General features: G+C 43.5%; 1 protein-coding gene across 1 annotated transcript in view; it reads left to right on the top strand.

Moving 5' to 3' along the window:
* Positions 1 to 13,629: 13,629 nt before the first annotated feature.
* Positions 13,630 to 26,195, top strand: part of LOC147684136 (cytochrome P450 2J2-like) — a 90,949-nt gene continuing 78,383 nt past the window's right edge. Inside the window, exon 1 of the mRNA XM_086944527.1 lies at positions 13,630 to 13,767. The gene's annotated coding sequence lies outside the window, so the exon portion shown is untranslated. The remainder of the gene's footprint in view (positions 13,768 to 26,195) is intronic.

The raw sequence follows: 26,195 nt of genomic DNA on the forward strand, positions 1-26,195 counted from the left end.
ATAAAGCCCATTATCGCTGTTTTATCGGCAGGAATTAAACAGCGATAATTTTTACACCGGTCCTTGATAATATGCCCCACATGGATTTACAATCCACCGTAAACTCTTGGTTCTACATTTAATATTTTCAGATTATTACATTCTCTATACAAACATTGGTAGTTTTTCTGAGAAATTATTGTCAATCTTGAACATGGGTCAAAGAATATTTCTCACAGTCACGACATCCACTTTTACAGCTTCACACAGGTTGCCACGTGTTGCTGCACAATTTAAAACAACCTAAACGCAACTTTTATTGACTTCATACATCTTTTTGACCTGCAGCACTTCATAAAATTCCCTTTTTTCTGCCTTCGTTAGAAATCATTTTTTGGGTAGGGCAATCTCTGAAGCTCGCTGTACGCACCTATAACATGTTTCTATAATTCTCCCATCATTCTATCTAGTTCCTTTTTTTCCACACACTTCAAAGCACTAACTTGTGCCTGCGCTTTCACACTTAAATTGCGCTTCAGCTCTGATAAGTGAAGAGCTCCGCTCCTTTATACGCCATTAATACTTCATGCAAGGGTGGCTCGTCTTTTAGTCAAAGTTCCTCCCTTACCCTCTCGTCCTTACAGTTCAGAAGAAATTGATGACATATACGTTTTTCCCACAGTGTGGCAAATTTACAAGCCCCCTGTCTTTTGACGATTTGTAACATTCTCCTCCATACTCGCATTCTCTCCCTTCACCATTTTACCAAAATGGTAACGCATAATGTAAATGTAGTATACCTGTAAAGCGCACAGCTGCCCCAGCAACGGGGTGTCCCGGCGCTGTATAACGCTGTGGAACCCTTCCTGACTCTCCCTGTAAGATGCCCCTCCTGGGCACCCACAAGGTGAAGCCAGGCATCCCAGTGTTGTTGGGGCCATTGTGGAGATTAAGCAAGCTATTTCCCAGAGTTGCAGCGTGGGACCCATGATTAGAGTAGGCACCTAGGCGAGAATTATCGAGTACGCAGACATTGAGCCCAAGATCCTGCCGCGTCAGGACTTGAACCCTGGTCCCGGGCCTGATTTCTGCTTCAGAGTCTGCCGCTCTAACCAGTGAGCCACACTTCTCCATAAGAACGTGCTTATTCATATAAACTAATGGGACTGAAGCTTTGTTATACACATTTATTAATATTTTAACCCACAAGATCCTTCTGGATCCAACTCTGCTGAATCTTCCAAGACTTCCTGCCCTTCAACCCCTACACAATGCACCAATAGAGCCATTTTATTATCCACTGTCATATTGTATGGGCATACAAGCATAATAAAAAAAAATTACCACAGTACTTGTGGTTCTCGAGGTCTGAGTAGGAAAAACTATGATGTAGAAATATTTTACATTGCTAATAGCAATGACTTACGACATATAAACAAATTCAGCAATAACATTTTTGTAGCTACATACTCCTCTTTGACACAAATGAACATAATGTTACTGAAATATGTTCTCCCTCATCCCAAAGCAATATGTCAATCTTTTTAAGGAGGCGCGAAAACATCTATGGGCTTAATACAATGTCGGTCTGAGTTGCCTCTGACCAACACCGTAGCGGTCTCGGAACCAACCAAACTCCGGTCAGCGGTTCTGACCACCTGATTACGATGCAAACAAACACTGTTCGGTTGCATACTTCCATTTCTCTAAGGAGCTTGTGTTATGACTGTAAACTGGCTGTAATACAGGCTCCAATAAAGAAATGGGTGTGTGTGTAAAACCCTGCACCCTGTGGCGGACACCCAATGGTGCCTGCCACAGAGTGCATGAATTTACAGGGGGGTACCCTATGTACCCCCACGGCCATCAATTGTAGGCCAAGGAGGCAAGGGGACCCTGCTATGGGCCCCCAAAGTCTCTTTCCGACAGCCTTACTGTGTCGGAAAGGCCGGCAAGAAAAGGCTGTGTGAAACCAACATTGTAATACTGATGGCGGAAATGCCGCTCTGTGGTACTGAAAATTCTGGACCCGTGTCATAAATGTTGTCGATTCATGACAATTTTGGTGTCAGCGAACCGCAAATGGCGAGGGCGGTATGCACAAGCATTTTCGTCATGATCGAGTGACGAAATCACCCTGAAATCAGCATTTCCGTCCCGAACCCGCGGGTTTCATTTTGTGATCAGCAGCCATTTTGTGATTGCCCTCACATAAGGCAATGACTAAAGCCAAAACCAACCTGAAGGACACGTACACCTTTGCTGACTCCGCTGTGACCTGGGCAAGCTGACTCCACTGCCTGAAGCCCAACCTGTTCGGGCAGTTCCTTTCCCAGTGGCGAGCGAGATCAGAATCAAGGCACAACATATCATAAACCTTTCATCGCACACAAACCAAGCCTAATCTTACACACACCTGTCCCTGTTTTATGACTTGCTTTACGAGGAGGAGGTGCCCGTTTTTATTGGGGTTTCGTCGATATCTGATGAGAACTGGACCTTGCCGGGCAATTGATCATGGGCTGGACAAACTGAAAAATGAGCTTGTCATCATGACTCTGCTTTTTCTTTGTAGCGAAAATATGTGAATAGTCAACTGTAAAATAAGGAATGTTTGCCTTAAGCATAATATTTAGAATATAAGGAGAAGACTGGCTTTGCAAGAGTGAGCAGTCTCCTGAGAATATACATGCTGTTGTACTTCTAGGATACCTGTTACTGGCTGCAGCCAATAAATACGATCTTTGACATCACCAGGAAGACTCTGTGTTTCTGTAGTCTGAAACAGGAAGGACTCGAAGTCTTTGCTTGTGTTCCCTGGCACCGCTGGGTTCTTAAAAACCCGGTACTTCAGTTGGCGCCCAACGTGGGGCGATATCAGCGGTACCGGTCCAAGCCAGAGGTTCGTGAGGAGCTTCGTGTGAAAATTCTGGAGGACGGCCAACAACTTCATCGACCCCTGTATGTCGACGTGGTCTGAAAGTCTTTGCTGCGAGGTTCCCAGCGTCCCGATGGCTACGAAGGACTGCTGCCCTGACTATCGCCCTGTTTTGGACCCTTGATGATTGGTAGAGCGAAACGTTAGACGAGTCTTCTGCTGACGTCATCAATACCTCAGTTAAGTATAAGTGGAGCGTCTCCCAGTCCTTAGTTTTGTTTGGTATCCCTTCGAGGATCGTTTTGTTTGGAACTTGCAAGTGCCAAAACCGAAGGACTCGTGTATTCACGAGACTATCGTATTCGATAATCCTTTGAAGTTTGAAGCTAGACTAGAGAGCGAAGATGCCTGGTCTTAGCAGACTTAGAAATTTGTTTTGTCTTGGTTGTAATAGGGATTCCCGATTGGAGGACTCATGTCCGGTTCCTCCGATTGGAACTCCAACTTACGAACTATATGTGAAACACGGCGTAGGCCCCATTGCATATAATGAAATATGGATCCGTTACACCAGAAAAGATGGTGTTTTAAAATGGCCCCAATACGGTAGTTTTGACACAGAGATTTTGGATAATCTTGAAGTTAAACTCTTTAAGAAGAAAGCCCGGCCAGCAATGTTTGACTCTTTTCGCATATGGCGCAAAGAAGCCAAACAGAAAGAAATGAAGTTAGCGAAGAAAAATAAACGAGGTATGTCAATGGTACAAGCTGCTGTTGCATTTAGGGATAATGAGGAAAAGCAAGAGAGTGAACAAATGCATAGGATTAGGAAATTAGGGGTAGATAAGTGCTACCCAGTTTTGCCACGAGAAGAACAAGAAGCAAAGGAGGATCTTGAGAAAGATCCTTTAATGTCGCCTCTCTTGAGTTCGCCACCCCCTTATGCACAAAACGCTACGGCACCGCCGCCACCAGTCATGGCCGTGCAACATCCAATTGTTGTGCCACCTGCGATTCCTCCACAGCCAGCGCCTCTCCTGTTGGCTACTGTTCCTTTGGCGCAGCCTCCTCAGGGGCCGTCAACTTTGCCTCCTCCTTTGTCTGCTACTCCTACACCTGCTTCTAATACTCCTTCTGGTCAGACTTCGGATTCTTCCACTACTGTTCCGTCATCTTTTATCCTTTCACCTTCTCCTTCTACTAGACAGCAAATGACTGCTGCTTTTTCAGGTTTTCTGACTCCTTGGTTGGGACAATTGGGTATGTCCCCTGTTACTGAACATAGACAGTCGCGTAGTCAGTTGCCGAATATGGATGAGCGTACGATTTTGGATCACATGGCGCGCAAATGGATTATGTACGATACACAGTATGATCTTGAGGGTGTCATGCATGTTTTCCTTCAATGGGAAGCTCCAAAGCAACGGTACGTTTTCGATACGATGTGTGCTCTCCTTGTTGAAAAGTGGGATGAGGAAGTGGGACAAGCTCCTGAAGAGTTGCACCATATACGTTCCGAATTCACGAAAGGAACGATTGTAAGTCCATCTGATGTTGGGAAAGCGGTAGCGAGGTTGTTGTCATTCAGAAGTGACTCTCCTTCTTGACAATTGTTCGAGCCTGAGTCTTCAGTTAGGAGGAAGGCAAGACAATATCCCATGAGAGAAGTTCCCCCAGTTTGGAGGGATGGGGACCAAGCGGCTAATCCACCTGTTCCGGGACACTTCCAGCATGTGTGGGTGCATGTTCCTTGGAAACGAGCTGAAGTCTTGGCCCTTACACAGACATTGCCTGATCCCCATAAAAACCTTGCAGGATATTATAAGGAATTATCACAGACTGCAGGCTCATGCATCATGAATTTAGCCGATATAGACATGTTGTTTGGAAATGTCGTTCCACAGCCTTTATGGGAAAAGATTCGTCATACGGATCATGATCAGGAATTAGGTGACACATGGGTTAATATTGCTGCTGCTGATGGCAGACAAGTTGGTGGTGCTAAGCCCGAACCTTTAGTAGCAGAACTTCCTGGTAGGATCATTACTTATATGAAAACTTTAATGCCCGAATTGCGTGTTAATTGGGACAAGTTATCTGCATGTAAACAGAAGAAAGATGAGACTGTGTCTGACTTTTTCACGTGGTTTGAGGAAACTTTCGTAGATCATAGTGGTCAGGATATGGCTACCGAGGGTGGTCAGAGATTGTTTGTCAACAAATTTGTGCATAATTTGCTTCCTGAATTGTGGAATAAGTTGAAGGATTCTGAAAGTGCTTGGGCTGTTTCCACGTCAGCACAGATTTTAGCTACGGCCCAATACTATGAGAATAGGCGCAAAGATGAGTAGAGAAAGCGGATAAGAAGACTAAGGAATTGAAGACTAAAGTCCTCCTGCAGCAAGCTTATCCACCCCGTACTAATAGTCAGCGCGATTATCAGCAACCTCAGCAGTATTCGAGGAACTCGCAAAGAAACGGGTTTCCTCAACAACGTTTACCGTATGGACCCAATCAGTGTGCGTATTGCAAGGAAGAGGGTCATTTTTAAAGTAGTTGTCCGATTTTGTTACAACGCACGAATGGTGCTTCTAGTGTAAGAGGTCGAGGTGTTCAACAAGCTCCTAGAGGTAGAGGACATGATGTGTTTCCTCAGAATGCCCGTTCTCTGCCTCCACAGAATTCTATGAATAGTTTTGATCAGCAGAATAATGCATCTGGTAGGACGACTCAGTATTATGCTGATGACTACTATGCAGAAGATGAGAACATGGAAGGTAATGATTGCTAGGACAGCCTTGGACAAAGAGAGGGAGTTGTTTCAGTTCCAGTAGATCAGAGTGGACCCTATGTTGAGGTTATTACATCGGGTGTGTCAGAGCCTTTTCTGTTGGATACTGGTGCTACAAAGAGTTCTATTATGCACTCAAAACTCCCTGGCGCACCTTTGTCTGGCGAAATGAATGTTTCAGTAGGTTTTTCTGGTGCCCCGGTTAGGAACCCGATTTCTTGTCCTATGTCTCTTTCTGTTGGACCTTGTGAATTTGAAGCACCCCTCATCCTTACAACAGGTTGTGGTGAGAACTTGCTAGGATTGGATCTGTTGAAAAGATTGTATGCGACTTTGTATTGTTCTCCTTCGGGAGTACAACTTATGATGGGTAAGAGAGTGGTTTCTCCGATGTATTTGTCAAAAGATACACTCCCGATAGAATTGTCTTCTCTCCCGGATATTCTTTGGGCTACTGGTTCTAATGATGTAGGTCTCTTGGAAATACCACCATATGTTGTGACATTGAAAGCCAATGTTAGAATGCCGCGCATTCCCCAATACAAGATCTCTAGCGAAGGTGAAAAGGCGTTGTTAGTGATCATTTATGATTTGATTGAAAAAGATGTAATTGAAGAGACTAGAGGCAACATTTGTAATAGTCCCGTTCTGACTGTTTTGAAGTGTACTGATCCTTCCCAGCCACCTGTTTACAGGTTTGTGATTGATCTTAGAGAGGTCAATAAAATAGTTGTGCCACAGTTTCCAGTTGTCCCTGATATTACTGCCCTATTGACTATGATTCCAGCTTCCGCCACTTGGTTTTCGGTGATTGACTTGAAGAATGCTTCCTTCGGCATCCCGATTGCCGAGGAGAGCAGGGATATTTTTGGCTTCAGTTTAGGAGGCCGAAGCTTCCGCTTCAAATGCACCCCTCAAGGCTACTGTGAAAGTCCATCGATATACAGTCAGGCTTTAAAAACACAGCTTGATATGATTGTTTTACCTGATGGAGCTACCCTTATCCAGTACGTCGACGATTTTTTAGTCGCTGCAGATACTGAGGAGATTTGTAAAGAAGCCACTTTGTCGTTATTGCGTCATTTGTCTAATTTGCATCACAAAGTGTCTCTCTCGAAATTACAATATTGTCGACAAGAAGTGACCTACTTAGGTCACCTCTTATCGAAGGAGGGAAGGAAACTGACCCCAGAAAGAATTCAGGCAATTACGAATTTGAGTGTACCCAGGACACAAAGAGAAGTGCGTGCTTTCTTGGGCATTACATCATATTGTAGGCAATGGATACCGAATTTTTCCTTATTGGCCAAACCTTTGGTGGCATTGACTTGTAAAGATACACCAAATCCCATTCCGTGGTCTAAAGAGTGTCAGAAAAGTTTCTCCGAATTACGTGATGCATTGTGTTCGGCTCCTGTGTTGGGTACTCCCGACTACAGAAAGCCCTTTACACTGTATGTCCATGAGAAGGAAGGTTGTGCATTGTCAGTTCTGACACAGTCTTTTGGGGACAAGCAACGTCCATGCGCGTATTTTTAATCAACTTTAGATCCGGTAGCTAAGGCGTTGCCGAGTTGTTTGAGAGCCACAGCCGCAGCAGCTGTTTCTATTCAACAGTCTGCTGGGTTACTGATGAATAACATGTTAATCATGATGGTTGCACATGCGGTGGACACTTTGTTAAACAGAACCAAGACACAGCACTTAACTCGTGCTCGATTGTCAGGTTATGGGTTGACACTCCTAGCAAGTCATGTGCACATAAAGAGGTGCAATATGTTGAATCCAGCCACGTTGTTGCCGATTTTAAGCGAGACAGAGAATGTTGAAAAGCCACATGATTGTTTTTTTAGAACTGAGGAAGAAACGAAAAGGAGGATAGACCTCAAGGATACTCCTCTTCCAGAATGTGATGGTACTTTGTGGGTTGATGGTTCGTGTTTCAAGTTGCCGAATGGTGATACGACTGCGGCATATGCTGTCACGACTTTGCGTACGATTGTCGAAGCTGCACATATTCCACATAATTCAGCACAAGCTGCAGAGTTGATTGCACTTACGAGAGCGTGCGTGTTGGCGAAAGGAAAACGAGTGAATGTGTACACTGACAGTCAGTATGCTTTTGGTGTGGCTCATAGTTTTGGACGTTTGTGGCATGAGCGTGGGTTCCTGACTTTGCATGGTGCTACGATTCAGCATGGTCAGTTGGTGAATGAGCTTCTTGAGTCACTGACCTTGCCATTACAAGTTGCGATTGTGAAATGCAGTGCACACAAAAAGGTTACAGATGATGTTGGTCGCGGAAATGCATTTGCTGACGAAGTCGCGAAAGAAACTGCAAGGAATGTGATGAGTCGAATGTATGTTGCAGGCCCTGCAAGATGGATTGTTGATGTTGGAATGTGTGAAGATAGGATTGAGACTGTGAAGTCCATTCAAGCTGAAGCTTCAGAGAAAGAGTTGAATGAATGGAGAGAAAGTAAAGATAGATTGGACTCGAATGGTTGTCGGGTCGAATTGTCAGAACATCAGCGATGGTTGTTACCCGATGCGTATGTGCTTGCAGTGGTGACAATGGCCCATGGTATGGCTCATATCAGTGTGAAAGGGATTTGTAAGTTGTTGGCTCCGGTATGGCAAAATGCTGGAATCCCTAAGTGTGCAGAGAATGTGGTCAAGAATTGTATGGTATGTCTGAAATACAATCCTGGTAGGGGAACCCCAACTCCAGCTGGTCATTTTGCTCCTCCAACGTATCCGTTCGAGGTTTTGCAGCTAGATTTCATCCACATGGAAAGGTGCAACAATTTGAAATACGTACTCGTTGTTGTTTGCGCCTTTTCGAGATGGGTAGAAGCATACCCCTTAAAGGACAATACTGCCTTCTCCACAGCTAAAGCCCTTGTCAAGGAATTCTTCCCCAGATTTGGAATGCCGAGAATGGTCTGGAGTGATAATGGGAGTGAATTTGTGGGTCGAGTGATGAAGAAAGTATGTGAAGGGCTAGGCATTCAGCAAAAGTTCCACGCTGCAAATCACCCCCAATCAGCTGGACTAGTAGAGTGCTATAACAGCAAGCTAAAACTGAAATTGGCCAAGATTCAAGCGAGCTCTGGTCTTAAATGTCCTGATGCTCTGCCCTTAGCACTCCTATCAACAAGAATGACTGCGCATTCGCGAATGGGACTTAGTCCATATAAGATTGTGTTTGGCCGCCCGGCCAACATATGGGGAGTGCCAAGGCCAACAAAATTCAGCGAGATAGAACACCCTGTACTGCTTGATTATCTGTATGAATTGACGGCTAAATTGCCTGTTTTACACCAACAGGTCCACAACACTCTGCCTCAAGCCCCTGAAACTCCAGGACATCCGATCGATCCTGGATCCTGGGTACTGATTAAAAATTTCCAGCGAACAAAGAATGATCAGCCCCGGTGGACCGGCCCCCATTTAGTCCTTCTGTCAACAAGATCAGCTGTTCGAGTGGAAGGGAAGAAGAAGTGGGTCCACGGCGTACACTGCAAGAGAGTCCCCTTGCCCCTACCGTACGACCGGTGGACCCAGGAGGGAATCGCTGACTCTGAGACTGAAACTGTGCCTCATTTTCTGCCTCTTAGCGATGCACGTGTAAAAGGAACAATTTCTGAACAAGAAAGCAATGATGTTTTGCAAGAAGCTGTGCCACCGTCAATTCGATTGAACACTACAGAGCCTGAACTCTTGTTTCATAACCAGACAGTACCCCGAAAGAGCCGTTATAATCTGAGGCCGAGAACTATGGACAAATAAAAATTATTTTCTTCAATTTTTGAAAGTGCGGCTCTCCTATCTGAGAAACTTGCTTATTTTTGTTTTTCGAACCGCCATCCGGGTTCCGCTGCTAGGGTCGCGGTTGCCCAAGTCTTTGGGGTGCAGCCGAAGACGTTAGGTCGACGGTTCTGGTTGGTCTAAGGGAGTTGCCCTGGACTGACAGAAGCATTCCTTAGCATAGAACACCCTACCGCCGCGGGCAGCAATTATAGAGGATGGAGTTTTTCAAGATGGAGAGACCTGCCGAATCGATGAACTTTAAAGCCAGAATGTGTGTTATAATGACAAAGACACGATTTTTAATATTATGTATTTTCATGTTGCTTAGTGTAATGACGTTTTTAATAGGATATGTTTTATTCACTTTTCAAATGACATTTGCACCCACTACACAGCCCTTACCTCCTTCTACTGTTTTCCTGCATTCTTTTCACCCTCTGCCTGAACACGAGTCCGCCAGGAGATCAGAATTTGCCAATAACTCATTCATTCGGCTTTTACACCAACACCAACTAGTAGTGAACACAACTAACTGTTGGGTGTGTGGTCTTATGCCACATACTACCGATAAGGGTATTCCGTACTTGGTTCTGCCATTCAGCTACGATGGTTCTTTATGGGCGTTTCAAACAATGTTCATATATGCCATAGAACCATATCCCCAACGTTCCATAAGAAGTAACTCGAGCAACAAAGCATTGGTAGTGGGAATTACAAATATGAGCAGAGACATTGACTCATATAGAACAATTCACAGAGATGAGTTGCAAGCATACACTAGATGAAACATAACAGGATATAGAGTTGCTTTGAGTGAGAGCCAGCAAGCAAAGAGATCCTCCCCGATTTGGATTGTACCCCATCAGGGTCACCTATGTCTGCAAGGTAATGGCAAAAATCCCAGAGCTCAGTTAGGGAGAGGTGTCTGCACTGAAACGTATGTTTTTGCATCTCGAACTTCCCCTTTGTTCCTAGCGCCTAAGGGTACCTATTTCATCTGCCATGATAGAGCCTATACATGGTTGCCCCCTGACTTCTCGGGCACATGTTTTGTTTCGTTCCTGTTGCCTCCCACCTACACAGCCGCGGCAGATTACCATAAGACAAGGATAGTTAGAGGTGTCATGAGTAAAGATGACACTGCCGGCCAAGAATTTGGAGATTTCATAAGGAGTTTTCTGCAGTTTTGGGGGCCTATGGTGAACAGCAGGAACATAAGACAATTGACAAGGGTGGTTGAATCCACTGTGATTGAAACAGCCGGTGCCCTTAGTAATTTGACTGCTGAGCTCCAGTCGGATCGCCTTATGACCCTTCAAAACAGGGTCGCATTAGACGTCTTACTTGCAGACCGAGGTGGGGTATGTAAGGTGATCCAATCAAGTTGTTGCATTTTCATCCCGGATAACGCCCCGACAGTATACCAGGCCATCTCCAAGTTGCATAAGATCTCAGAATCTATTCACGTGGATAAAGGAGATTGGGCGTTGATGGGGTGGTTCTGGGAGCTGATATACGCCTGGGGATGGAAGATTCTGATAGTCATTGGGATAGTCCTAGACATTCTTTTCCTGTTCTGTCTGCGTGTACAGTGTGCTCCTGCAATATGTGGCCTCTGTGCTACATCGTGTGTAAGGAAACCTGTATCGAGAAACGAGCTAAGTTATAGGATGATGCTACAGCAACATCTCACTGACTTTATGAATATAGACCTGGACTCAGATTAGCATGAGTATAGGTGAATTGCCTATGTAAGGGCAAAAGGAGGGTCTGTGGTACTGAAAATTCTGGACCAGTGTCATAAACGTTGTCGATTCATGACAATTTTGGTATCAGCGAACCGCAAATGGCGAGTGCGGTATGCACAAGCATTTTCGTCATGATCGAGTGATGAAATCACCCTGAAATCAGCATTTTCGTCCCGTACCCGCGGGTTCCATTTTGTGATCGGCAGCCATTTTGTGATTGCCCTCACATAAGGCAATGACTAAAGCCAAAACCAACCTGAAGGACACGTACACCTTTGCTGACTCCGCTGTGACCTGGGCAAGCTGACTCCACTGCCTGAAGCCAAACCTGTTCGGGCAGTTCCTTTCCCAGTGGCGAGCGAGATCAGAATCAAGGCACAACATATCATAAACCTTTCATCGCACACAAACCAAGCCTAATCTTACACACACCTGTCCCTGTTTTATGACTTGCTTTACGAGGAGGAGGTGCCCGTTTTTATTGGGGTTTCGTCGATATCTGATGAGAACTGGACCTTGCCGGGCAATTGATCATGGGCTGGACAAACTGAAAAATGAGCTTGTCATCATGACTCTGCTTTTTCTTTGTAGCGAAAATATGTGAATAGTCAACTGTAAAATAAGGAATGTTTGCCTTAAGCCTAATATTTAGTATATAAGGAGAAGACTGGCTTTACAAGAGTGAGCAGTCTCCTGAGAATATACATACTGTTGTACTTCTAGGATACCTGTTACTGGCTGCAGCCAATAAATACGATCTTTGACATCACCAGGAAGACTCTGTGTTTCTGTAGTCTGAAACAGGAAGGACTGGAAGTCTTTGGGTGTGTTCCCTGGCACCGCTGGGTTCTTAAAAACCCGGTACTTCAGCTCATAGGGGAGTATGGTGCGGGTCCAACCAGCCAGAAGACTCTGAGAGCCTGTCGGAACCGCGTAGGAATGACCGTCCAGTTTACACTCAGACCGCGGACATCGGAAATCTGCCCCTATGTTTTTTTGTTTTTTTTTATAAATCAGGTTGTCATTTGTTCCTCTCTTTACAAACTCTGTGTTCTTGCAGAGAAAATGTTTGCCTGGCACTGAGTTTTGCTTGAGTCAGCACAAATACATGAATCCTTCAGAACCTAAATGGCGTGTCAGTCACTGAATATGATCCAAGTGAGCACACAATGATGATAGGTCATAAGCTTAATGGTCTGTCATTCACCAGTAAGATCTGAGACAGCTCCCAATATTAATAGATCACAAACGTATGCATTATTGTTTCTTTATGGGTGTTCTTACCAACAAAGGTAATTACAGTCAACTATACGTTGGACGGAGTCTACCTGGGTTTCTGTCGCCTCTGTGACAAGCTAACAATGACATCACAAATACCCAATGTGGCACGAGTGGAGGTGTGCAAATTTACTTTTGACCATGCTGAACACTTCCTTCCAATGCACTAATTTAATTGTCGCATCTACAATGGAAGCCTTTAACATTTAGTATCCCACAACATGGTAATAATGTGCTTTCTACAGCAAATTCAGGCAAAGCACTTCCAAAGAATCTAAAATTCGCAAGACGGCTGCATGATATTGCTCAACCTTCCCTGTAACATTTACTCACAACGTCATACCATTTTAGACTTCCTCAAACAAATTGAATGCTCACCTATTTCTTGCAACAGCCAAGTTTTGAATCTTCCCATTTCCACAACTCTTGGGGTGGGGCTAGAATGGCAGGATGGTATCAGGTTGGATATTGTTTATTGGGTGACCTGTACGATGGGGACAGATTTGTGACGCTTGAAGAAACTAGAACTGATTTTGCAATAGGGTCTGATCAAATCCTGTTCTATGCTAGCATGACACATTGTGCACCCTGTACATGGGAGAGAAGACGACCCAAATAGACTACACTGGCAGTACTTTTTGAACTCACAAAATGGAATAAACCGATTTCTGCTATATACTAACACATAGATGCTGCCCCTAAAAATATTCAAAAAGTGGGAAATTATAATATTTTTCAATTTATAATGAATGTGGTAAAAAACTACAATAAAACGGTGGCAAGTAATGCATATTACAATTTACCCAGTTCAAGTGTTATATATTCCCAAATTAGGCCCAAATAGCAAAGCAGCTTATTTATTACATTGTCCAAGAAAATACAATTTCAGCAGTGAACTTTTGCACGCATTTGCATGCACTACAATGTTAGATTAGTTTCTCTGAAACTACTTTGTTTACACACCCAGCTTCGCACATTATCAGGATGCCTTGAACATCATGTACTAGGCTTATCTACACACTAGTCACAAAAGTCCTCCTATCAACATCCAAGGGGCAACAGTGCTATCTACATATCCATAACATCACTAATCTAAGGTGCACATTGCGAAGGGTGTATTTTATTATAAATAATAGGCATCCCGATAGATTGGGAGAAGAGGAGCTTTTGCTGCCACTGAAGGATTTTGCATGCTGAGAAATCACCACACACCGGTCTGACATTCCACGAGGGGTGTCCAACTGGAAACCAAGACAGGGTCCTTCACTCTCTTCTATCAGGTAATGGGGTTGGATTGTCCCTTGTGGGGGATTTGTGGCTCTACACCGATACACACTCATGGTACACTCAGAGTAGGGGCCGCATTGTAGGAGTACATTAGTTTGCCATATTTTGCATATATGTCTGCATATATTCATTGCTTCAGCACCATAGTAGAAGCTACTGTTCGCTTTTTCGGTGCCTGTAATCTCCTTTATTTGCTTCTGTCTCCTAATTATTGCAGCACATGTATTTTATACAAGAATAACATTGGTCCAATAAATGTATTGAAAACGCTGCACTGTGTATTCTGTATACTTCTCCGAGAGAAAGCAAGCATGAGTGAATGGGCGAAAGACTCTGTACTGTTTCCACAATCCCTGAATAATCAGGGTTGTCAAGGTCAGTGGTTGCCAGAGTCCATTCCCTCTGTGGTATGGTTAGGGGAGATTAAGGTAATACTGTGAGCTAACTGGTCTATTGGCCAACATATCCTGCGGGCATGTCCAGAACCAGTCTACACACCAAGCCCTTCGTTTATGTTGTCCAAACAATATGCAGATCGATCCTACAGATTTGTAGTAACTACATTACATAAGATTACGCACAATTACCGTATCCATAAATTTCTCAGTACAATAAACATTCCAGTTCCAAATACCCCTTTCAATTACACCACATGGAGGGGGGACACTTTCAGATACTGTGGTGTGAGGAAGTGTGGCTTATTATATGGTGTGGCTGTGCAACCTCACCATGTAATAAACTCACAAACCTGATATGGGTCCAGTCTGGCTCTTTTGTTAAACCTTTGCTAAATCCTGGGTCACATTGACTTTGAGCAGTCTGGATTATTAAAGGGAAAATAGCAAAGCATGAAAAACTACCAAAGGGATCAAATAAGATGGAAGTGCAACACAAAGGAAATCTAAAATCAATTTAGAAAAATAGATCTTATTTTTTTAGATTTTTAGACACCAAAAGTATTCCGGGGATATACATTTGTAGGCAAATTGTAAATTACTGCCTTTTAACTACAATCGCAAACAGGCAATGGCAACTGCTGCAGGTAGCTGGTACTTTAAAAGTTTTGTAAAGTTGAGTTTGGTTACTCAGGCTTTTGGCAACCATCTTGGCAGGGAGCAAGTTACAATGGCCAAAAGGGCTTAGCAGGACTCTTACATCAAGCAATAGACATCAATGGAGTGGTCCTGATGGAAGGCATACAGGAAGTTGTAGATGCTGAGGATGCTCTGGATGCTGATCTGGTCAACGGGGTCTTCCTGGTAACACCCCTCAGTCCACAAACACAGTGAGGTGACTTTGGCCACACAAGTCAATGTTCTTCAAAGTCCAGGTGAAGTCCAGCAAAAACCAAATGCTGCTGGTCTACTGGTTTTCCATCACAATGAAGCCAGCAGTTCCTTTAACCGAGGCTAGTGAATGTCTTGGGTGACCAAAGTGCACGCTGATGATTCTCTTAGGTCCAGCAGAATCCACAAAACATGCAAATAAGTAACAGAATTAATTTAACTCCAGTTTTAAATATTTAAATGAATAACATGCAAAAGTTAAACTATAAAATATTTTTAAATTATTAAACTACTTTCAGATACAATGTCAGAAGGTGCCACATTTAACACTTCACAGAAAGAAAAGCAATTATTAAGTCACGTGGGCTACACCTCCATCAAAGAAAGTGCATTGTTAGAAACTATAAACTGTAAATTTACTAAATATTACTCTAATGCATGTTATAGAAGGGTAACAACAAAAGAAAGTGTTGTAATTAATGTAAAAGAGCATACCCTTCCCCAACTTCAACAGAAATGTAAGTTAGGTATAAGAGAAGCAAGCAATAGTTCTCAAGAGACCACAACTAAAATCATTGAAGACATACTATCCCAAGTTCCTGAACACATAAGAGGCAAAATTCCATTTATCCCCACTTTACAACGTCTAATTGCACACACTAAAAGGGCCACCAGCGATACCCCACCTGCTCCTAGTAGATACCAAGACATACAAATCCCAGAACATTTGACAATTACACATACTGAGGAGCCCATTCCTTTTACTCGACAATCTAAATAATATTAAACAAACCCTAATCATTTTTACTGCAAACAGAGGAGGGAGCTGAGGGTGCTTACTGCTGCCTGCGTCGCCTGTTGCCTGCTCCCGCCGCTGCCCCTCGCCGGACCCGCTCCGCGGGTCCCGCTTCGTGGCCAGGAGTGTGCTGAAGGCTGAAAGGGCTTGTTCACCGACCGGCAGGGCTGCGAGCTAGAGGCGGGGGACTCCAAGTTCCAGGAGCCCCCGCGCGCCCGTGGTCATCTGGGCTGCTCTCCCTGCCGGCTCCGCCCCTAGAGACCAATCAGCCAGTAATAAAGGAGGAGTATCATCCCCGCTGCGCGGGAGCGCGCGGGAAGGCGCCGGGAGAAGCCCGGGACAAGGGCGGGACCGTCTGTGGCCGTCCGGGGCCGCTGGAGGCCGGGCTGGGCCATCCCCCTTGATCTTGTGATACGCCATCTATTCCAGTAAGTGACACAGATTCTCTTGTATTCATATGGCGACTGCTACTAACATTAGTCCTACAACCAGTCAATTGATGTCTCTTCCAACGGAGTCTGGCCCTTTGGCCATTGGTCCCTTAGATAAATTCTTTTTTAATCGCTCACTGGCAATAGATAAAGAACTAACCTTGGCAGAGAAGCGTGCCGAGCGAAGACTATCCATTGAAATACTTAAGAACACTATGGACAAGTCTTCAAATGTTGTCTACCCCACTTTGGTAACCCCTCTTTCATCAGTGAGCCTTCCAGTTACAAACGAAGGCTCTGAGGCCCTGGGCGACAACATAATCGAGACTCCCGCGACGGATTCAAACAATACTTGTAGTAGTACATCTCACCCATTATCGCTCTCAGATTTGGGCCTTCAAGTTATACCTGCCAACTCCAAAACTGGGGCTAAAAGGAAACGTCCAGTTGCTGTAAAAAACTGCAAAAAAATGGCCCGACCACCATCAAAAAGTAGGAAGTTACACACATCTTTGAACATTGGGAATACAGTCAATGAGCCAGTACAAAGAGTAAGATGTGTAATACCAACCACTCCTACTGTTCAGGATAATGAAGACAAAGCGGACGATTCTTGTTCGGTTCCAAAAGTACCAAGTAAAGACAATGATGTATTATTTGCAAATATGCTTCCAGAACTGGAAAAAATGTTTAGATTGGTACTCTCTCCCATAGAGGATAGAATTGCTAAACTCATTGATAGGTTAAACCACTTTGAGCAAAAAACTTTAGACAATTTCTATTCTACAAAATCCCTGATCAAAGCAAGCAGGGTGGAAACAAACTTAAATCCCCAGGTCGTGAATACCCCCCACACTCAGGACAAGGGTAGAAATCCTAGAAATGGCTCCCCCTTACCTGGCAAACAAAATAAACCCCCAGCAAAAGTCACTGCAAATCCCACAGTTAGGGCCAATAAAGCGACTTCGGGCTCTGAACCCTCACAGTCGAATTTGATACATCCCATACAGTCCTCATTACCCCAGCCACAAAAACAACTGGCCAACATAAACATTGTGGATAACTTGTGCCAACAAGTGGGTAAAGCAACAACATCTGCAAGCGCCACTACAAGCACATGTATACCCCCAAACACCAAGGGGGTAGGAAATGGGGTTAATGCTTATCAGCCGGCTGTTAAAGCCCCAACAGCGCCCCTAGCTAATAGCAAACCGGTGCAGAAACCTGCCCTTCAACCTGTTCCCCAAGTTCCCAAATCAATCCCAACGCCCTTGCCAAAGCCACCTCATAGAAAACCCCCAATCAATCTAACTCCAGACTCCTTCCCCTATGTGGCAGTTCTCATCAATGTACCACCTTTACCCCCAGGACAGAGAGAAAACTTCCAGATGCTCAAAAACAAGACCATGCACTGGTTAAAAGAAAATCGCCATCTGCCGGGTGGTGTAGATGGGCTAATAATAGGGGCTAGGAGAATTGACTGGATGGGCTACACTCCAAAAACCCTGGGGGGGGAATGTATAGTGGTTAATTTTCAAGATCCTAGGGTGGTGGGATGGATAACAAGGCAGGGATGGGGAACAAATAAGGGCGGAATTGGTATTGTGGACCTCACCTTCTTTTACCCCAGACCAACAAGCGTAGCCACAAGCCTACTAAACGAGCCCATAATCCCCCCCATCGCGCAATGGCCAGTTGCTTCATTACCTCCCTCCCATGCTAGTTTTAACTATACTTTACACACACACAATAATCCCCACGTAGGATGGCAGGACCTGGGTTGGGGATATTGACACACTGGTACTGACAGCACGGGCGGAATTTTAAAAGAAGTAGAGGCGTTGGGTGATGTCTGTGGTAATATCATTGCTACAAATGTAAAGGAGAACAACATCGAGGCTGGGTGTGTGGCCGAAGAAGGTGGCCTTAGAATAGGAACATCAAATTCAAATGCCTTATACCCTGTAATGGATGATTCAGTTGTGGGCTCAATGGATGACTCAGATAGGCTGGCTAGTTTAGTGGGAATTTCTATGTCATCTCACGAATCTTCGTTTGCCAAAGCTCTGGAGGGAACTAATGCAGATATTGGCACCCTTTTGTCTTGGAATATCGCAGGGTTGGCCAGTAAGCTGGACTCCCAGCTTTGGGTAGATTTTATAAGTGGCTATGATATTTGTTGTTTCCAAGAAACCTGGGCTTGTGATCCACTCTTTTGCTTAGGTTACGTGAACTATTATATACCTGCCATCAAAGGGGCAAGAGGGCGGCCAAAGGGCGGCCTAACTGTGTGGGTCAGACTGGGTTTGCATATTGACATAAAAAGCCTTGACCTGGGAAAAAGTGATTTACAAGCCCTTAGAATCTCTGTCGCAAAAGGCCAACCAATAGATTTATATAATATCTATGTGAGAGGTGGCACAGTAACAAACCCATCCACCATCGAGTTGATGTCTGATGTTATGGAGGCCAATTCCCAGGGAAAAGCAAAGATAATAGCAGGGGATTTAAATAGGACTTTTGAACCCATGAACTGTACAAACGACCTCAATGAGTGTGAAGAGGACAATCTCTGGGGAGTACCATCTTTAAACTTACAACCTGTGAAGCGATGGACAAAAGAGATTTTACTGTTAAATGGAATATGTTTGGAATATGGTATAAGAGCCCTTAATGGCAGGACACCTGGTGATAGGGAGGGCAGTTTCACTTTCGACAATGGTATTAGCAGGAGCCGAATTGACTACATATTATGTAGTCTCCAGCTGTGGAATGGGGTTGTAGATATGGCAGTTAGACCCCGGGTTGAAAGTGACCACAACCCCCTATGTGTGTCACATAAGTGGTGGAATGCAGGTTTAGGAAACCCTACTGAGACACCCGAAGAAACCCCTCATTTAAGTAACGATGAGCGAAGGCTAAAATGGCCCAAGGTGTTAGCAAACGAAGTCGCTATGACATATATCATTAACAAGGTTGATGGTGCAATTTCCGAGATTGAAGCTGCCGTCCCAGTGGCTCCCGGGGACAATGCTATCACTGAAATCCACAATAAGCTATTCTCCTCTTTAAGACCATGCTTTTTTATAAAGAAAAGGAAAGGGAAGATAACTAAAGAAGTGGGCAGGTGGTTTGATAATCACTGCAGAGCAGCACGTCTAGATTTGGGGCAGGCAATAAGGAACAGGGATCGTGCTGCTGTGATTAAGCATAGGAAATTGTACAAAGTAGCCATCTATCGTGCAAAAAAGAAATGGGATGAAGACCATTGGGCCCAATTAAAAGAAGCCTCCGATAGTAATGATTCAATGTTATTTTGGAAAATTATCAAGTGGGGTAGTGGTGCGGGCCCAGCAAAACCTGATAATAATGTACCAGTGGAATCCTGGGTCGATTATTTCGGGCCCCAGTACGCGGAAAGTAATATATCCGTGACAGCAGAAGATATAATCCCGGCCTATGCAATCGAAGATTTATTCTCCCTTAGTGAAGCAGAAATTGCCATCAGTTCTGCGAAATGTGGGAGGGCGCCTGGCCCAGATGGTATCCCCCCTGATATTTTTAAATATGATGTGGCTAGATGGGCGAGATATATCCTGCTTGTAGCAAATGCCCTAGCAAAGGGGGCAGTGGTTCCAGACATCTGGAAAGGCGCAACCATTATCCCCATCCACAAGAAGGGCGATCGCTCACTGCCTGCAAATTACAGGCCCATAAGCTTAATAGCCACTGTGCAGAAAATAGTCGGAAGAATGATAACAAACCAGCTAATGGACTGGGTAGAAGACAACAGCGCTCTCTCCCCATACCAAGCGGGATTTAGGCGAGCTACTAGTACCATTGACCAGGTCTTTCGCTTCACAATATTGAGGTGGAAAACCGTCGAGCTGGGAAGGGGCAGCCTGTACGTCGCGTTTGTCGATCTGCGGGCTGCGTTCGATCTAGTCCCCAGGTACAAGCTATGGTCGGTGCTCCAAAAGCTGGGGATTCCTGCAGAATTGCTAACACTAATTATGCGACTGCACGAATCCAACTTTGCCAGAGTCCAATGGGGAGGAAGTAGTGAGACAACAGTGGACTTCCCTGTGGAAAGGGGTGTTAGGCAAGGTTGTTCTATGGCCCCTCTACTATTCTCGTTATTTATTAACGGGATAGTTGAGAGAATGCTGAGGGCTAGTGTCGATGCCCCTTCGTTGGCGGACACCAGGGTTCCGATCCTGATGTTCGCGGACGACACTCTTATTCTGTCCAAGACTCCCATGGGGCTGCAGCGGGCATTAAGCATTTTTGACGCTTTTTGCACGGAGCACGGGCTAGAGGTTAACGTAGGGAAAACTAAACTAATGGTCTTCTCTGCTGGAAGTAGAAGCTATCCTAAGATAACCCTAAATAACAGCAGGCTCGACATAGTCAATGAATTTACATATTTGGGAGTGCAGATTGCGGGGGGGACTGGCTGGACGCATCATGTGAATAAAGTAGTCCTAAAGCACCAGCAGCTATCAGGCGCCTTAAGGGGGGAACACCGTAAATCAAAAACAAAACCTATAAAACCCGCTCTGGCAGTGTATGATGCGAAGGTTTTGGGTGCCACCTTATATGGCGCTGAACTATGGGCTTGGAACAGTCTGATGGCTCTTCAGACCTCCGAAAACAAGTTCATGCGCGGGATTACTGGACTTCCACAGAGCACCCCTCTGATCCCATTGTTTATGGAGCTTGGTAGACGCACGATCATCGACAGAGCTCGTTTGCGACCAGTTCTTTACTGGAGACGCCTCTGGACGACTCCAGAAATAAGACAGTACGCGGAGGGCTTTTCTTGGATAATTAAGGAAGATATCTTCCACAAGATAAAATGGTTAAAACATCTGAAGACCATGTTGGTAAATCTAGGGTTTTCAAATCTTTGGAACAACCCTGAGGGAGAAACCTTCCCAAGCAAAGAAGCCCTCAAAGAGCAATACTGGGATTGGGTGGGAGGCAAGATGCTGAATGATACCAGGGCAGATTCAATGTCTGGCCGTTTCTTGGAGACCAAAATTTCACCTGTCCTAGAAAATTACTGGGATAACATCACGGTACCAATGGACAGGAAACTTATTTTCCAGTTAAGGTCAGGATCTATCCCCCTTAAGAAATTGACATCTGGTTGGCACAGACCCACTAATAGCCTATGTCCTGCCTGTGAAAATGCCGAGGAGAGCCTAGGCCATTTTCTCTTTTCATGCGAAGCCTATGTGAATCCAAGGAGGAAATGGCTCTCACCGGTATGCAAAAATTTGGGGACACGCAATAGCTCCGTGGCCCTAAGAATCCTATGTACAACACGCCAGGATTCGATAGTCATGGGTGTCGCCAAATACATGGGTTGGGCTTGGGCGATAAGACGACGGTCCTTAGGGGATTGCAGGTAATTTAGGGATTCCTTTTAATAAATTAATAAACTTTTATGTATTGGTATTAATTGTTTTATCTGTAATGTTGTATGAGCTGCACTGTGTTTAATGAATTTTTACTATGTATTATGTATTTTGTGTAACTGTTCTGATTTTATGTGCTTTTATGAGAATTGTCTCGAATAAAGCTTATACAAACAAACATTTTTACTGCAAACAGTTAAGGAAACTTACCCAATGCCAAACCTGAATGATGAATAGAACCTATGTGTCCAAAACCATTCAGTCAAATATACACCATGGTGAATAGCAACATCCCTTTTGTATATGCTTTATTCCCCCACACAGCCATACTAAGCTGTTGCTACCATTTTAATCAGAGTATAAGGCGAAACGTACAAAAACCTACTCTAAGCATAAAATATTCCACCAACAGTCAATTTTGCCTTCAAAATTAAAAAAAATTATAACACAAGCTTACGTCCGGGTCACAGAGGTAGTCAACAACTATACTAATACTATACTAATAAAAAGCCCTTTATATCAACAAAGTGAAGATAAACTTAGTCCGCTAATAATTTATTTTGAAGACACATGGGTGAGCAGGCTGCATCGGCCAGGCCACAGTCGCAACGATAAATTCCAAATACCAGGGTGGAATGTCTATGACAGCACCCTGGCACAAAAAGCCAAAACAAATAACACAGTGTAAAGATGGCACAACGCCTATCAATCCACACAAGGTAGAATTCAACCTATACTATACAAATCTATCAAAGCAATACAAAAAGCGCAAAGGTACCAAAACTAGGAATAGAACAATCTATTACTTGGCCCTAATCTCAACAAACAAACTAAAAAAAATGTACGAAATGAGGACATGCACAGTCCAAATCTTTGTAAATACCAAAGGATTAGACTACTTAGAAGTAATAGCCAAATCCATCCTTTAAAACAAATGTAAATCTACCAAGAACCTCACAAACTGCAACATACTCTAACCCAATACACAAAATATTTTTGGGGTATACTTATATGTATATTTGATTACATCGGTAAAATAATTATATGCAATTGAAAAACACTGATATAATAAAAGTATATTAATTACAGAAAAATACTAAGCATCTAAAAAACTTAAAAACAAATTCAGTGACATTAAATAAATACAAACTATATTATGAACATCTCCACGTAATAATAAAATAAACACAACATTAACAGTATCTAAAGTTTTCCACCCACAACAATAAACCAATATAAAAACATTTCAAAATGCCCCCCAAAAAATGCAAAAAGACAAACAATCAATCCAGCTTCAAGAAACAATTGATAAATAAAAACAATTGGTTTATAATAAACCAAAATTGATTTCCTAAAAAAAAAATCATAAACTCCAAATTCCCATCAAAGCCGTTCATATATAAAAACCTGTAAATAAAAACATTAACCATCCACCAATACAATACATTACCTTCCCACATATACACATATATTACACTTTGGGCCGGCTTAGGATGGCAGCCCAATAGCAACCAACAGGCTGAAGGGTGGTGGTCCGACCCCAATCCAGCATTGCATTCCAATTACCACATTATGATACAGTCATTGCAAACACTGCGGTCAGAGAGACCTACCAATGTGTCCGACAGGCTCAAGGAGCCCGTCTTTCCTCAATCTTGATTCATAATGTAGGATTTTTCAGCTTATTCATTTGAAATCAAGTAAAGCCTTGTTGGACAATAAATACTGTGAGACAATTATAAAAATCACATAATCGTAACTATCATTTTCACTTGTTTTGGAAGGCTTAAGATTCCATATAGTATCACATATAATACTAAAGTGCGTTTCTGTAAAATGAGCGAGAAAAAACAGAGGCAGCATAGATAAAGATAAAACTTGGAGAACAATAAACGCTTTAACTGATTGAATAGCTTAAATGAGTTCCAATAGTATAAATGAGTTCCATTTCTCAATTGTATTCCATTTTAATATATATGGAATAAAGCCCCCAATTTATATTATAAGGATATTGCCAAGTCATTGATGAGCTCCTTTAGGAAGGAATAGAACTCTGTTCGGATTTGCAATAACTTTATCATGTGCAGAAGGGGGGTACTTTATTCCTTATAATACATGGTCACACCACTACCTTTCTCACAACCCACTTAAATCCTGGTGCATAGCTTTTTCATATGAAATAAAGATTATGTTCGCAAACATAAATACTTATAAATATAATTTGCAAAATTATACACCTCAAAAATGTGTTGGATATTTGTAGCATAACGATATTAGAATCAGTTTAATAAAACTCTGTAAAAAATGTACAGTAGAAACGTAAAAATATCCAAACTTTATATAATTACATAGACTAGTGCAATTAGGGGCTACGTGATATCAGCTTTGAGGCATAGGTGTTCTGTGTGGGGTATGTGTGAAGTGTTCTGTGTAATGTGTACTGTAGGATATTCTGCTCTGTGTATACAATGCAAATATTTTCTGGTTTATCCCCTCGATTGCAGTGGTTAAACTGCACTCCTAAGTTACTAATACTAAGGGTACCCCTAAATCTGACTCTGCAACTCAAGATGCACAATTACCAGAATTACTAGTGAAATCAAGAGATACTCTGAAAAAATATTATAGGTCTGATTACTACTGGGTCCTGGCTGCAATGCTTAGGAATGCTAGATGTATCTCATAACTACTTCAAATATTTTTCGTCATTGAATGATGTTAGGTAATGTATTGCCATTATATATGGTACGCATGCACACAATCTAAGATCTTTGAGAATAGTGTAAACACCTTCTCTATTGCATTCTGTTATTTTTGTGTTTTACTTTGATTGCTATGTTGCTCTCTGCTTTTGATGATTTGTTGTGCCTTGTCATGTTTTTGTTTTGTTGTTATTTTGCTTTGCTGCTGTGCTGTGTTCTGCTGTATTATGCAATTATTTTAGACATGCTGCAAAATAGTGCTACATTTCCAACGAAATGCAGCACATTCCTTTAAAGTTCAAGCCACTTACCAGTGCCTGAGGTTGGAAAATAATCCGGCTTAAGACCCAAGCAGTGCCGGAAATGAAGCCAATCTCACTTGACACCTAATATTGAGTCATATATGGGTGTGCCTTAGTAAAATATTTTGAATTTTTCAAGTGTCATTTTCTGACACCAGGACACATTCAACAGTGGCCACACATTCGGAACAGCAGGCAGCATGTGGTGAGGGGTGTTTGTTTTCCAACTGGGCCCAAAGCAAAACGACTGTTTTAAAGGGCCATCAGCCCCTTTGTTTGAGTATAATCTGGGCTTGGAGCTACCTCAAGCCTAACCTCTACATGCTAATGCAATGGAGGGAAACAAGGGCACATGGCTGTTTATCACTTCAAGGGGCATATTTACAAGCCCTCTGCGACACCTGAACATCACTTTTTGTGACATTCCGTACCTACGAGCCCAAGGAAAGTCACCCAACGTGGCTTTTTATGGCCTTGTAGATATGTGGTAAGGCGAGGCAGAGCAAGTCGCTGGCTTGCCTTGCTCTGCAGGAAAAAGGTTTCCCATGGGTGTTGCTGTGGGTGTTCCCACTCAACACCCATGGAATTTGACACTGTCCCAGATTTACAACATCAGATGAACCTGGGGCAGCGCCAAAACCTTGTGCTTCCCGAGAGCAGGTTGAACAAGGAGAAATGTTTACATTTCTCCTCATTTTCCTCTTTTCACAAGTGCTGAATTCTGCAGCACATCTAGAAAGAAGAAAACGCCTCTTGTGATTGTTTTTGTGCAAGAAGATGCCCCTTCATGGACATAAACAGTTGTGCCAACAACACAGACCCCCTTTCACCATGGTGCAAGGGGGCCTGCGTTGGGCTCCGCTGCAAAATGTGCACCAGCTGAAAGGACAGGAATGCGCTGTATCTTGTCAATATGGTGCATTTCTGTCAATTTGCATTGGCATAGGGCAGCACCGCAAAATGATTTGCGATGCTGCCCTACGCCAACTCCTTGTAAATATGCCCCAAGTACTTTAGGGAGAGTATGATTTGGTGGCAGGGTTTTGACTTTGTTCAACACATGTACTGTAAGAATGTCAGATGCATGTCTGAATGAGTAAAACCCAAATAACGATATAAATAGCACTCACTACATTTTTTACAGCGCTATTTATCCCAATGTAGGGTGTCGGAGTGCTTTCCATAACAAGCACACATAATACAGAGATTAAGGGGCAGATTTACAAGAAACTGACGCATCTCTGCGTTATAGCAGAGATGCGTCAGTTTACTTGCGTTGAGCAAAAACACCTTTGTGCCACCATGGATGCGTCGCATTTACAATGCGGCGCACCATGGCGCAAGGATTGGCAGGGGCATTACGCATCTATTGGCGCAAAGGTCATGCATTGCTGGAGTCCTGTTGCAAGCAGAACACATCCCCAGCAATGCGCAGGTGTGGCCTATTCTTATTGTGCTGTGTCACTTCTTACGCCTGCTTG

This window comes from Lissotriton vulgaris, chromosome 11 (assembly GCF_964263255.1).
Source record: "Lissotriton vulgaris chromosome 11, aLisVul1.2, whole genome shotgun sequence".
Classification (NCBI taxonomy): Eukaryota; Metazoa; Chordata; class Amphibia; order Caudata; family Salamandridae; genus Lissotriton; species Lissotriton vulgaris.